This window comes from Salmo salar, chromosome ssa03 (assembly GCF_905237065.1).
Source record: "Salmo salar chromosome ssa03, Ssal_v3.1, whole genome shotgun sequence".
In the NCBI taxonomy this organism is placed as follows: domain Eukaryota; kingdom Metazoa; phylum Chordata; class Actinopteri; order Salmoniformes; family Salmonidae; genus Salmo; species Salmo salar.
Genome location: NC_059444.1, coordinates 70,391,376 through 70,406,086, shown reverse-complemented (window position 1 = coordinate 70,406,086; position 14,711 = coordinate 70,391,376).

The following is a 14,711-nucleotide window of genomic DNA, read 5'->3' as shown; positions in this document are numbered from 1 at the left end:
ATCACTGAGCGATGAGTGCTTCTCAGCTAAGCCAAATATCATTGAAACGTGATTTCTAATTCAACAAAGAGAGATTAATGCATTTAGCACTTAATAAGTGTGAGAAACGCATCGTGGCTGAATAAAACCCTTTCAAGTTCCCCAAAATGAACCTTTTCAGAGCAATATAGGCACTCTTTCAGTATGCTCACTGCTCAGAACAATCTTTTTCATTTCACACAGTAATTAATGACTAATTCTGTGATCTGCGTGCTTTGTAATGTGACAAATGTGCTCCCTCTCGCGCTCCTTCTTGAAATGTTGAAATTCACGAGGGGTAGGCCTACAAAGGCGGTCAATGCCCGCCAATTCACTTCTCAGAATTACCACATAAATATAGGACAAGATTATATCCAACCTGAGGGAATATTTTATGAATACAATTTCACTCTTGATTCCCTCAGCATGGTGCTACATATTTTACTGTTCATTCAGGCCCAGATCACAAAAAAAAGATGATGCCTGAAGCCCTCCTGATGTACAGCTGTAGTCAGAGAAACCCAAGGTCTATATATCTATCTGTTCTTCATGCACAGTTACTTTAGAGGGCATTCAAAACAGGATTTTCATTCTGTGAGAGTTGCAGCAAACCTTAACCCCCTTATCCTGTGGCAAATAGGTTTAATTCTGCCTTAGTACTACCCCTCACCCCATCCTATCTCAGCCACACTGACTGCTGCTTCCTCCATGGTTCTGGTTCTGTTGGCCCTACGTGTGCTGGGCTGGAGTGTACAAAACATACAGGTTGGTCAGCCCCAAATGTATAATCCCACCCAGGCAGGCCCAGAGCAGGGATCTGAGAACACAGGGGTCAATGAGGCATGGCTGGATGAATAGACTGATTAACCCTGGGACAGGGTTAGTGGTATGTTTAATCAACATGTTCAGACCTGTGCAGCCCTCCCTCATTAGCCCAGCCATGATGTGTGGACCCAAACTAACCAACAGGGCAGGTCACCATGGAGACCAAAACCAGGCCCTGCTGGGAGTTTGTCTAACGAATCCTTGAACTCTCCTTCCACCACACTGATGACAGCTAGCTACATATACATGTACATGGATAGGTGGGAAAGATAATAGCTGTTCATGCTATACACTCCTACGACTACTACTACTACTACTGCTACTACTGCTGCTGCTGCTACTACTACTACTACTACAACTGCTACTACTGCTACTGCTACTACTACTGCTACTACTACTACTACAGCTGCTACTACTACTGCTACTGCTACTACTGCAACTGCTATTGCTACTACTACTGCTACTACTACTACTGCTACTACTGCTACTGCTGCTACTGCTGCTACTACTGCTACAACTGCTACTGCTACTACTACTGCTGCTACTACTGCTGCTACTACTACTACTACTGCTACTACTACTACTACTACTGCTACTGCTGCTACTGCTACTACAGCTGCTACTGCTACTGATCCTACTGCTACTACTACAACTACTGCTACTACTGCTACTACTACTGCTACTACTACTGCTACTGCTGCTTCTGCTACTGCTACTGCTACTGCTACTACTGCTACTACTGCTACTGCTACTGCTGCTACTACTACTACTGCTGCTACTACTACTACTATTGCTACTACTGCTACTGCTGCTACTACTACTGCTACTGCTGCTACTACTGCTACAACTGCTACTGCTACTACTGCTGCTGCTACTACTGCTACTACTACTACTACTGGTACTACTGCTACTGCTGCTACTACTACTACTACTACTGCTACTACTACTACTGCTACTGCTACTACAGCTGCTACTGCTACTACTACTACTGCTGCTACTGCTACTGATCCTACTGCTACTACTGCTACTACTGCTACTACTGCTACTGCTGCTACTACTGCTACTGCTGCTACTACTGCTACTACTGCTACTGCTACTACTGCTACTGCTACTGCTGCTACTGCTACTGCTACTGCTGCTACAACTACTACTACTGTAGTCACTGCACCACCACCTCCATACAAATGCGATGACACATCAGAGAACATCCAAACAGACACAGATACTCATTAGATTATATCTTCCTCTGGAACGTAACTATGAAATTAATTTCCATAGAATTTTATAATTGATACTTTCTCCTGATATATTGTCTCATCTTGAAGATAAATATCATCATAGTGGGGGAAAAGCAATCTAGATCCCATGTGAATACCCCTTCCCTTTATTTTCTATTTCGCTCCAACAATTATCATCAAAATTGTATTCTCATGATGGAATGTATCTTTCATGCAACATAAATCAGGTGGTAATGACAGGCGAGGCTAAGTGAAGGGATAAAGAGTTACATGACTAAGTGTGGTGGTGTAGAGGACACCATGTGGATGGATGGATCTATTTCACCTGGTTCTATACAGGGCTCTAGCAGAAACATACTGCTGGTGAGGTGCAGGGAGGATGAAGGGGTTGAAGGTCAAGAGTTACAAAGGGGGAAAAGATGTTGGGAAAGGGAACGGATATGATTTTAACCTGTCTGGGCTAGGGGGCAGTATTTTCACGGCTGGATAAAAAACGTACCCGATTTAAACTGGTTACTACTCTTGCCCAGAAACGAGAATATGCATATTATTAGTAGATTTGGATAGAAAACACTCTGAAGTTTCTAAAATGGTTGAATGGTTTGAATGGTGTCTGTGAGTATAACAGAACTCATGTGGCAGGCAAAAACCTGAGAAAATTCCAAGCAGGAAGTGGCCTGTCTGAGAATTTGTAGTTCTTCTCTTGATTCTCTATCGAAACTACAGTATCTGTGGGGTTACGTTGCACTTTCTAAGGCTTCCATTGGCTCTCTAAAGCCTTCAGAAAGCGGATTGAGGTGTCTTCTGTCTCTGGGCAGAGTATAGTAGCTCAGTTTCTCAGTGGTCTGCCTGGTGACAAAGAGATTGGATATGCGCTTTCACGCAAGCATGCTGTTTTTCTTTTCCTCTTTGAATGAATACACTATTGTCCGGTTGGAATATTATCGCTATTTTACGAGAAAAATACCATAAAAATTGATTTTAAACAGCGTTTGACATGCTTCTAAGTACGGTAATGGAACATTTTGAATTTTTTGTCTCGAAATGCGCTCGCGCGTTACCCTTTGGATAGTGACCTGAACGCAGGTATTTGGACATAACTATGGATTATTTGGAACAAAAACAACATTTCTTGTGGAAGTAGCAGTCCTGGGAGTGCATTCTGACGAAGGTCAGCTAAGGTAATACAATATTTCTAATACTAATTCTGAGTTTAGTGTGCCTCGAACTTGGCGGGTGTCAAAATAGCTAGCCGTGATGGCTGAGCTATGTACTCAGAATATTGAAAAATGTGCTTTTGCCGAAAAGCTATTTTAAAATCTGACATAGCGATTGCATAAAGGAGTTCTGTATCTATAATTCTTAAAATAATTGTTATGTATTTTGTCAACGTTTATGATGAGTAATTTAGTAAATTCACCGTAAGTTTTTGGTTGGAATGCATGTTCTGAACATCACACGCCAATGTAAAAAGCTGTTTTTGGATATAAATATGAACTTGATTGAACAAAACATACATGTATTGTATAACATAATGTCCTAGGAGTGTCATCTGATGAAGATCATCAAAGGTTAGTGCTTCATTCAGCTGTGTTTTGGGTTTTTGTGACATATATGCTTGCTTTGAAAATGGCTGTGTGATTATTTTTGGCAGGGTACTCTCCTGACATAATCTAATGTTTTGTTTTCGCTGTAAAGCCTTTTTGAAATCGGACAATGTGGTTAGATTAACGAGAGTCTTATCTTTAAAATGGTGTAAAATAGTTGTATGTTTGAAAAATTGAAATTATTGCATTTTTTAGGTTTTTGTATTTCGCGCCACGCTGTTCCTCTGGCTGTTGAATAGAGTGGGACGTCACGTCCCACCTAGCCTATAGAGGTTAAGCACCAAATCAGCCCCTGTTCATCATACCTCAGGTTTAAAGTAATGTGTGGACGGAACTGCTCAGTGGAGAAAATATCAATACAAAATATCTACAGTATATGAATTATCATTTTTCATAGCTGGGTTGCATTTTGGCTCAGATTAAAAATTCTCGCTTAGCTCTGTTGGCTAATGCATTTCCGACAAGTGGGCATAACATGGACATTTCTTAAATATAGAAGACATACATCCATGTGAGAGACTGATACTTGTTGCACCCACAACACATACTGAAACTGTTGATTCTTGGCTCACAGTCCCAGAGGCAAACAGTGACAGGAGGTGCCAGTGTTGAGTGGCAGTTGAATGGCAGGGCCAGGGCCAGAAGGGAATCAGGTTTATGGGGCATTACTAGGCTTTAGTGGACATTAAAAGGCTTTCAGGGTGATGAGATCTGAGACGCTGCCAGTGTTAGCCCGATCTTGTTGGGTATGGGTGGAACAGGGTGGCACAACATACAGAGGACACCTGTAGATTAGTGAGGCGTGTAGTAAAAAACCTTCATGATTCACATTGACTTTGAAATTGACACTGAAGATTTTATCACGTCTATTGGACAGCTGCCCTTGAGGAGACAAATACTAACCAAAACAGATTGTACTCTTTCTGAGACTATTCAACTGAAATTCCTTATAATGAAATGTGATCCTCATGGTCCATCTCATCATGTCTCATCTCTTGCCAAAGTTGAAATGAGTCTGGATGGAACACATACTGTCGTGAGCACATATTAGCCTCTCTTGTACTGCCGACCCATAACCCCATCAGACCATGGGACTGTCTCTGGGCCGACCAGCCGGCCGGTGGCCTCTGATGATCAAGCCCCCAGTCCAGGCTGTCCACATTGAGCTGGTCCCCCAGGGTATGAGCATTACTCTGGGTTTGTGAGGGGCAGATGCCCTGACATCTTGTCCCAGGGTTAGTGCGAGCCCATCAGGGTGTGCTGGTGCTGGAGGTGCGTTGGCATGCAGTCTTCCCTGTAGCAGATTGAGGGTCCTGATGGAGGCTGATTGTGATCATTCATTACCCAGGCCCTGCAGATGGGTCCCTCTACTCCCACGGCGGTGTAAGTGGAACCACTTACTGAGGACAACAGCCAAAGGGACACACAGGAAAGGACACAACATGAGTATGGGAAGAATGAGAAGAAGAAGAAGAATGTTGATGATGATGATGATGATGATGATAATGGTGATAATGGTGAGGATGATACTTGCATATTATTTCCTAAGGCAAAGTCAGGTTGACTTATTGACCCTGTGACTCCATGGCTATTTATTCTCCAGTGAAGTGGCATGCCATCAATTAACTACCAGTTTCATCCATTAATCCGTATTAGAGGTCGACCGATTATGATTTTTCAACGCCGATACCAATATCGATTATTGGAGGAGCAAAAAAAGCCGATACCAATTAATCGGCCGATTTTTATATATATATATATATATATATATATATATATATGTGTGTAATAATGACAATTACAACAATACTGAATGAACAATGAACACTTTTATTTTAACTTAATATAAAACATCAATAAAATTAATTTAGTCTCAAATAAATAATGAAACATGTTCAATTTGGTTTAAATAATGCAAAAATAAAGTGTTCGAGAAGAAAGTAAAAGTGCAATATGTAAAAAAGCTAACGTTTAAGTTCCTTGCTCAGAATATGAGAACATATGAAAGCTGGTGGTTCCTTTTAACATGAGTATTCAATATTCCCAGGTAAGAAGTTTTAGGTTGTTGTTATTATAGGACTATTTCTCTCTATACCATTTGTATATCATATACCTTTGACTATTGGATGTTCTAATAGGTACTTTAGTATTGCCAGCCTAATCTCGGGAGTTGATAGGCTTGAAGTCATAAACAGCGCAATGTTTGAAGCATTACGAAGAGCTGCTGGCAAACGCAGGAAAGTGCTGTTTGAATGAATGCTTACGAGCCTGCTGCTGCCTACCACCGCTCAGTCAGACTGCGCTATCAAATCATAGACTTAATTCTAATATAATAACACACAGAAATATGAGCCATAGGTCATTAATATGGTAAAATCAGGAAACTATCATCTCGAAAACAAAACGTTTATTCTTTCAGTGAAATACGGAACTGTTCCGTATTTTATCGAACGGGTGGCATCCCTAAGTCTAAATATTGCTGTTACATTGCACAACCTTCAATGTTATGTCATAATTATGTAAAATTCTGGCAAATTAGTTCGCAACAAGCCAGGCGGCCCAAACTGTTGCATATACCCTGACTCTGCGTGCAATGAACGCAAGAGAAGTGACACAATTTGCCTAGTTAATATTGCCTGCTAACATGAATTTCTTTTAACTAAATATGCAGGTTTAAAAATATATACTTCTGTGTATTGATTTTAAGAAAGGCATTGATGTTTATGGTTAGGTACATTCGTGCAACGATTGTGCTTTTTTCGCAAATGCGCTTTTGTTAAATCATCCCCCGTTTGGCGAAGTTGGCTGTCTTTGTTAGGAAGAAATGTTCTTCACACAGTTCGCAATGAGCCAGGCGGCCCAAACTGCTGCATATACCCTGACTCTGTTGCACAGAAAGCAAGAGAAGTGACACAATTTCCCTAGTTAAAAGAAATTCATGTTAGCAGGCAATATTAACTAAATATGCAGGTTTAAAAATATATACTTGTGTATTGATTTTAAGAAAGGCGTTGATGTTTATGTTTAGGTACACATTGGTGCAACGACAGTGCTTTTTTTCGCAAATGCGCTTGTTAAATCACCTGTTTGGTGAAGTAGGCTGTGATTCAATGATAAATTAACAGGCACCGCATCGATTATATGCAACGCAGGACAAGCTAGATAAACTATCATCAACCATGTGTAGTTAACTAGTGATTATGTTAAGATTGATTGTTTTTTATAAGATAAGTTTAATGCTAGCTAGCACCTTACCTTGGCTCCTTGCTGCACTCGCATAACAGGTAGTCAGCCTGCCACGCAGTCTCCTCGTGGAGTGCAATGTAATCGGCCATAATCGGTGTCCAAAAATGCCGATTACCGATTGTTAACTTGAAATCGGCCCCAATTAATCGGCCATTCCGATTAATCGGTCGACCTCTAATCCGTATGGCAGTCAGACTGTTTCAAAACGCATTTCATTGTATTACTCTTCTGCTCCGCTCCCTTCCCCCTCTCACAGTGCTCATGTCATGTTACTTATCTCTGATGTGGATCAGTGAGCTGTAAACATGCACACACACACACACACACACACACACACACACACACACACACACACACACACACACACACACACACACACACAGCTGGCTAATACGTTCCCACACTCCAGGCTGAGTCCTGCGCCATCTACAGAAGGGCTGTGTAACGGCATTCTCGGCACATCCGTGCTTTGAATTAATTACAGTACCTCACACTCCATACATTTTCCCAGACACTAAGTCACCTTGAGTATAGGGCTTAGGATCCTATCAGTTGTGGTGGCGGGGGGGGGGGATGAGGGCAGGGGAGGGGGCGAGCCAGAGAGAGAGTCCAGCTAACATGAGCAGCTGAAAATGGCTGTCAAATGCTTGCAAATGAAAAATACACACACATAAACTTTGTATCCAGGAGGGTTAAAAAAAAACACATGACTGTGTGCACAATCTTCACTTATCCCTCAAACATATACAACAGGACGCTACAGAATAAATCTTTCTTTCTCTGTGTTTGTAGTGGAGCATTTTAATAAAATAGCCATAAAATTCTGTATATGGCAAGGGCAAGGGCACAGTAGATTTGTGTCCGTCTGTGTAGGCTACAGAAATATCCTCTAGGCTGACCATTACAATATAATCCAGTGAAGTAGCAATCAAGTAGTGATAAAAAAAAATCATCCACAAAATATTTTACTATTCAAACTGAATAGTAAATTATCTTAAAGTCGATCAAATTGTAACATTTCGCCAATATCTGATGAAATACTAATCCATCACACAGTAAACAAATACATTAAAACGACAGGATCCTCCTCAGACCGTAGCCTGGGTTGTAATGGGCTAATGATTCATGGGGCATTGAAAAGGCCTCTGTGTGGAGGACTGCTCTAAATCTAATCAGGGCCATTGCTTATGCCAGCAGGGCATAGTAATAAAGTTGGCAACACTTGGTTACTGCTTTGTGTTCCTCCTCATTTCTCATCACAGCCCAGACACCACAGTAGCAGTAGCACACCGTAGCAGCCTATCTGCTGTAGCAGTAATTGGAAGATGTAATTCGATTATCCTGATACTACCTGGGGTCAACCATCGCCTATGGTAAAAGAGTTTTATTATTATCATGAATTTGACATCCTATTTACAGGGCTAATGGTAACAACTTCTAAACATCCCATAATCCAATCAACCATGGATGAATGATAGTATATCTAGCTACACGTTGAAATGATGGTGTCCTTTGTTGGGCAAATCAGATGTCAATGTAGTCATAAACCCAACCTCACCCTGAATTTACTTCCACATACTGCTTGGGTATGAAAAGTTAGAATTACTTTCGACTATTCTATGTTATTTAGGTAGTCTACACAAAGGAGTATGAAAGCTGATCAATGTCTAAATGTGTTGACATGATAGTTCAGCTGAAACCAACACAGCTTGTTTGCTTAGCAGGGTATATAGAGGTAGGCATCTGGATGGTGGACTTGTTCTCACTGAAATGCATTACTCCTCCTATACCAGTAGGAGTCCCTGACCAGGCAGAAATCATTGGACTGTGAGGGATGTTGATTCAAGCATAACATTTTACTATCAACCTTGAAACAAGGTCAAATAAAATGTATAATCAAATTTAAAATTCTACGTAATTTCAACCACCCAATATATATATATATTGAATATAGGATGAAAAATATGTTTAACATTTCTATGTGGAATTTTCAATGCAATTTCAATGTATACCTATTTCTGATGACGAAGTCAATGTATTTAATTTCAATGTTTACAACACTGGTTGGAATAAGATGAAAACACTACTGAAAACCCTCCCACTTGCTAGGCAATAGATTTTCTGAAGGAGTTTTCATTCAATAGGGTTTTCAGTACATTTATCTAAAGCCATCCCTTTAAATTTGGTGTACCTTTAATTTGAAATTTTCTGGACAGACTCACTGCTCCTAGAGCACTGCCTGATTGTAATAATTAGCTGGTTGATAAACTGAATCAGGTTAGCTATAAATGAGGTTGGAGTGAAAACCTACAGGAAGGTAGCTCTCCAGGAACAGGGTTGGAGAGCCCTGCACTAGAATATATGAAGAGAACGTTCAGAATATTTGGCATAAATGAAAGAAAGCCATATAAATACACACATATTAGTCTCCTTTACAGTACTTTACTCTGATCTTGTATATTATTTAGGGTTAGGAAAGTATTTATTAATAAAAAAAACAGGGTTGGAGAGCCTTTATGCACTAAATATATTGGTGAATAAAACATACAGTGGTTTGATTAATCCTGAAAGTTACCATATTCAATTATTCAATCCATTAAATATTGGAAGGTGAGAAAAGTGTACAATAGGTGTTGAACAGTAGTCTTATAAAATCTACCCTAATAACCATCACTAATCAAGGAACTGTGATGACAACGGTCCAGTCGTAAACAGTGCGCCATGCTCCAGGTTTAAACTGCTACATATGGTCTACATTCCATAATGATTCAGACAGGCTACATGATGTAATGGAATGATACAAAATGTAAGGAAACTAACAGTAAAGTCAGTGACAGATATAAATGTATGTGGGTATAACTGACGGTGGATAGTAGCTAATATTTTTTTTAAAAACAGTGAAAAGTCTGGGCATATAATTAAAACATTCCATGAATCATAAATCAACTCCGTGGGTTTACTGTCATTTGCGCATGACTACAGTAGCCTATAGCTTAGGTCTCCAAATTGCATCCGTGGCCTGCAAATGCAAGTTATAAGGCCAACATATTATAAACTTCACAGTGGAAAAGATGTTGATAGACTTCAGTTTGCTGCCATATGACTGGTTTCACATTTGTCTCCAGCGACCATAAGGTCAAATATATCTAAAACAATTGTCATTTATATTTACATTCCCCTTATCCTAACGGCTTACTCATTTACCTAGCTCTTATCCAAAGCTCTTAGAGTAGCAATTTGCAAATGACCGTGCATCGAAAATGGTGTTATTTCTATCCAACCGGATGGTTCCACTTGACATTAACGAGGCTATATACAGGTGGTATCAGTACCTAGTCAATGTGCAGCGGTACAGGTTAGTCGAAGTAATTTGTAAAGTGCATCATGCATGCTTCAGTGTTGCTTCAGTGTCTACAGCTTATCATGAGGTATTCTACCTTAGGCGAGCAATACCGTGAGACTTCTTTAATATTAGACATCGCGCACCAGCAGTTATTGACAAATAGACACACACCCCCGCCCCTCGTCTTACCAGACGTAGCTGCTCTGTCCTGCCTGCCGATGCACGGAGAAGCCAGTCAGCTCTATAATATCCGTGTCGTCGTTCAGCCACATCCCGTTGGTAGGACAGTCTTAATGTCACGCCCTGACCTTAGAGAGACGTTTATTTTCCTCTAGTTTGGTTAGGTCAGGGTGTGATGTGGGGTGGGCAATCTAGTTGGTCTATTTCTTTGTGTTGAGCCGAGTATGGTTCTTAATCAGAGGCAGCTGTCTATCGTTGTCTCTGATTAGGAATCATACTTAGGCAGCCCTTTTTTCCACCTTTAGTTGTGGCATCTTGTTTTTGTGTTGTGCCTGTGTGCACACCATTACTTCATGTTTCGTTTGCTGCTGTATTTCTTTTGGTGAGTTTCATTTATTAAAACATGTGGAACTCTACGCACGCTGCGCCTTGGTCTACTCATTACAACGACGATCGTGACACTTAATCGTAGATCGTCCAGTTTGTTTTCCAATCATTGCACGTTGGCCAATAATAAGGAGGGTAGTGGGGGTTTACATACTCGTCGGCAAATTCTTACAAGGCACCCCACCCTCCTCCCTCTTTTCTCCGTCTTTTCTTCACGTTGATGACAGAGATTTGGGCCTTGTCTTGATAAAGCATTATATCCTTTGCATTGGACTCATTAAAGAAAAAATGATCGTCCAGTTTGACAGCAACATCATGTACAAAATGAGTTACAAACAATGCGAAAAAACAAACAAAATAACACAGTTGGTTAGGAGCCCGTAAAATGGCAGCCATCCCCTCAGGCGCCAGCTCCACTGCTGGCTCTACTGCTGGCTGCTAGCTCTACTGCTGGCTGGCTCTACTGCTGGCTGGCTATACGGCTGGCTGCTGGCTCCACTGCTGGTTGGCTCTACTGCTAGCTGCTAGCTCTACGGCTGCCTGCTGGCTCTACTGCTGGCTGGCTCTACTGCTGTCTGGCTCTAAAGCTGGCTGCTGGCTCCACTGCTGGCTGGCTCTACTGCTAGCTGCTACCTCTACGGCTGCCTGCTGGCTCTGCTGCTGGCTGGCTCTACTGCTGTCTGGCTCTACGGCTGGCTGCTGGCTCCACTGCTGGCTCTACTGCTGGCTAGCTCTACTGCTGTCTGGCTCTACGGCTGGCTCCACTGCTGGCTGGCTCTACTGCTAGCTACTAGCTCTACGGCTGCCTGCTGGCTCTACTGCTGGCTGGCTACTGCTAGCTGACTCTACTGCTGGCTGGCTCTAAAGCTGGCTGTTGGCTCCACTGCAGGCTGGCTCTACTGCTAGCTGCTAGATCTACGGCTGCCTGCTGGCTCTACTGCTGGCTGGCTCTACTGCTGTCTGGCTCTACGACTGACTGCTGGCTCCACTGCTGGCTCTACTGCTAGCTGCTAGCTTTATTGCTGGCTGCTAGCTCTACGGCTGGCTGGCTCTACTGCTGGCTGGCTCTACGGCTGGCTGCTGGCTCCACTGCTGGCTCTACTGCTGGCTGGCTCTACTGCTGTCTGGCTCTACGGCTGGCTGCTGGCTCCACTGCTGGCTGGCTCTACTGCTAGCTGCTAGCTCTACGCTGCCTGCTGGATCTACTGCTGGCTCTAAAGCTGGCCGCTGGCTCCACTGCTGGCTGGTTCAACTGCTAGCTGCTAGCTCCAAGCTCTACGGCTGCCTGCTGGCTCTACTGCTGTCTGGCTCTACGGCTGGCTCTACTGCTGGCTCTACTGCTGGCTGGCTCTACTGCTGTCTGGCTCTACGGCTGGCTGCTGGCTCCACTGCTGGCTGCCTCTACTGCTAGCTGCTAGCTCTACGGCTCTACTGCTGGCTGGCTCTACTGCTGGCTGGCTCTAAAGCTGGCCGCTGGCTCCACTGCTGGCTGGCTCTACTGCTAGCTGCTAGCTCCAAGCTCTAAGGCTTCCTGCTGGCTCTACTGCTGGCTGGCTCTACTGCTGGCTGGTTCTAAGGCTGGCTGCTGGCTCCACTGCTGGCTCTACCACTGGCTGCTAGCTTTACTACTGACTGTAAACCCCTGTCGAGCATGCCTTTGGCAGTGCCCAAGACAAGGGCAATGGGAGTGCCCTAATGGGACTTGGACCCTCCTTCCCCTCCCTCCCTCACTCCATTCCTACTTTCCCCCTGACTTTTCAACTTACATGCATAGCAGAGAGACATGCTAATGCTATTGGTGGACTGTGTTCAGTGTTTGTATGCATGCCAGAGATTGTGTTGGTAATACCAAGTCAAAAATAGATCAAAGTGGAACTAATGGCATCTGAATGATCCATATCAGTGGATGAATGTCCCACTTCTCAACATGTCAATCAATCTGGTCTGATAAAGAATAGAGACAACTTAGAAAATAATAAATGTTATCAAATATTTATTTCCTATTTGAATATGGATTCATCACAACCTTACTATTCACAATTGTGGCAGACTAGTCTAGATGAACAAAATGCAATGTGAAATGATGAACAGCAGCCCTGAATTATCAATCTTCAATTAACAACTGTTGATCCATAATTGTCCATTTTTCCCATTCCAACACTGTGTCACGACTTTCGCCGAAGTTGGTCCCTCTCCTTGTTCGGGCGGCGTTCGGCGGTCGACGTCACCGGTCTTCTAGCCATCGCCACTCCACCTTTAATTTTCATTTGTTTTGTCTTGTTTTCCCGCACACCTGGTTTACATCTCCTCATGATTACTATGTGTATTTAGCCCTCTGTTCCCTCCATGTCTGTGTGGGGTATTGTTTATTGTCTAGGTTGGCACGCTTCCGGCTGGTTTGCGCCGGGTTTATTTTGTACCCATGATTTGTGGCAGCCGGTACTTTGTACTAGGTTGTTGTACTTTGTGCTGCCTCACTTGTTCTTTGGGCATTTGTTTTTGTGATGCGGTTGCGTTCTGTTCTTACAATTGCCTCAGTAAAGTGCTTCTTTGTTCACTCATCTCTGCTCTCCTGCGCCTGACTTCCATGCACCAGCTACACCCACCGGTGACACACTGGTTTTAAAATCTCAAATCCCTTCCGCAAAGAGGGAAATGCAGTTAGCCGTGTCATCGAGAACACATTCCAAGTTCCCTTTGTCTCTGTAGGCAGCACGATCCATCAGCGCTGGTTGATACATTTATTGTTTTCTGCCCTGCAGTCAATGAGCCTGTAGTCTGGCTACATGGAATCGACTCATCCTCATACGCTCCTATGGATTTCACTATCACACACATTCCAGATGGTTGACTCCTGATCATTTTTGTTATTGATTTTCCTCACAAGGCCAAATGTGGCCTGTGACACCTCGGGAGAAATTACCACATTAATCTACTGTGATAAGTACAGCACAGTGGAGGTTCCACTCCACAAAGTTAACTCTCTCTCTCTCTCAAAAGATGTGTTCAGTGCCAAACACGCTTTATTTAGCCCGGTGAAGTTTCCTATGCAGTAGGAAGGTTTTGTGGCTTTATACATACACAACACTGTGGTTTTAAGCAGCCTCCTCTGCTTAAAACCCTCAAGCATCATCAGCAAACAGCCATGTATTGTTGTTCGCCACCCCTAATGTAATTGTCACTGCAGTATACATTAAGTAGAGGTTGAAGGACATGGATGGAGGCCAGTCCAACTCATCCTCTGTCAATGACTCTGCAGCAGCTTTAGCTAGCGCCTCACCACATCACTCTGACTGACACCAGTCTGCTGATAAGGCAAGCTAGCGAGCAGCCTAAACTCCACCTCTGTCTCCCTTCCAGCTCCTCTCCATGTCCTGTGTGGGGTACAGAGCCACCAGTGGTAGGCTTGGCTCTTTGTAAGTAGTGAATTACCCAACCCCAGGACGTAGCACTGCAGGGTCCCGTTGAAGAGCGAGGCACTACTTCACAACCCTACTGGGGAGCGCTCGGAAACAAATGGCTGTCTAATTAGGAAGTGCTTGAGTCTCATTAATCTCCTCTCCACTCCCAGATAGAGGAGAAGGAAGGAGAGAGGGAGGGAAATCTCATTGTTTGCGTTGTAGGATCAACTCTTTTTTTCTCTGTACTGCTCTTCAACCGTTCAATTGGAAACTTAAAAAGAGCTAATAAAAAGCAGGAGTGTGGAGACACCGTGGGATGAAACGGAGGAGGAGGAAAGTGAGAGAGGGGGATCAAGAGAGTGTTTTGTGTGAGAGAGAGAGAGAGAGAGAGAGAGAGAGAGAGAGAGAGAGAGAGAGAGAGAGAGAGAGAGAGAGAGAGAGAGAGAGAGAGGTGGAAAGATAACAG